Here is a 1637-nt window from a genome sequence, read left to right on the forward strand (position 1 = left end):
CTATTTTAAATTAGACACTGAATATATTAACTGTCGGGCAAGTGCTCATCGTTTCTGAATCTTCGATTTCTATCAGGACCTGGCCTGTGACAACAACACTTAGCATGTATGTATGAGCCAGTGCAGTTCTTTACCAGTTGCTGTAGGAATGTATTGCATTGTTGCTTGTTTGCATGGTGAGTTACTTTAGTTTTTGTTGTCTATGGCAAGTGATTAGGTCTATTCAAATCATTAATCTGACCTTTGTATAACTTTTGTAAAGGTCTTTATAGAGAAAATTATGAATATTCTTTAGACTTTTCAATTTTGTGGAGTATGGTTTTTAAAGTATGACCCAATGATTTTTTTTTATTTCTTGATGTCTGGTTTTATGCCCCACTTTTAATTTAAACTTTTACTGATTTGGATATTCTTTCTCTATTTTTTAGTTAGTTTTGATAAGGATTTGCCTGTCTTGTTGATGTTCTCAAAGAACCAAATGCTGAGAAACACTTTAAAAAATATTCAATATTCTTAGAGAAATGCAAAACAAGACTACTTTGAGATTCCATCTTATACACAAGGTAAGATAAAAAAAAATACAAGCTCATGCTGGCAAGGATGTGGAGCAAGTTTCCATTTCTAGTGAGAGTACAAACTTTTACAGCCACTATGGAAATCAGTATGGCAGGTTCTCAGAAAAAATGGAAATCCATCAACCTCAAGAGCTAGCTATATTCCCAAAGGATGCACCACCTTACTACAGGGATGCTCGCTGTCCTGTATTCATGGCACCTTTTTATGGATAAAGGGAACATCACGTAAGAAATTGCATCTATCAGGTTGGCCTGATATATCTTCAGGACATTTTGTTTAGAAATGATTGATGTGGGAGGGCCACTGTGGGCACATGCATAACTGGGCAAGTACCCTGGAGTATAAAGGAAAGAAAGCTTAGGCAGCCCTGAGGAACATTCCTTCACATTCTTTACTTCAGTCTTCCCACTCAGGTGCCTGCCTTGAGTTTCTGCCTTTGCTTTCATTGTAGTTGGTTGTTACCTGTAAGCCAAATGACTCCTTTCACTGCCCCAAGCTGTTTTTGTTCAGTGTTTTCTAACAGTGAAAAAGAAATAAACTAGGACAGATATATTGACAGAAATACACTAATCTATGTACAAATGATTAAGATTATTGTTACTAATGCTATATTCATATGCACTGGATTTGATGTTTGTAAATACGTATGACAATAAAATATTGCTTTCTTATTTCTATTAAGATAACTTCTCACTTAGCATTTAATGCCCCTGCATGTTTCTATAAGGGAATGGAAGTGGTTGTGTTTTCTATATTTATGTTCCTTTATTCATCTTTACTACTTAAATATATTTAAATAGCTATATACACAGATTTACTTAGATAAGACAGTTAAGATATATATTTCTTTTTACTTGTTCAATTCTAATTCTTTGTTGCTTTGAACTTTGGTGTGTTTGTGTGTGTGTTGTGTGTGTGTGTGTGTGTGTGTGCGCATGTGTGTTTATGTATGTAACTTTCTATTGTCATTCCTGACTCTCTCTCTGTGTCTCTGTTTCTTTCTCTCCATATATATATATATATATATATATATATATATATATATATATATATGAAATCAT

This window comes from Mus pahari, chromosome 8 (assembly GCF_900095145.1).
Source record: "Mus pahari chromosome 8, PAHARI_EIJ_v1.1, whole genome shotgun sequence".
Taxonomy (NCBI): domain Eukaryota; kingdom Metazoa; phylum Chordata; class Mammalia; order Rodentia; family Muridae; genus Mus; species Mus pahari.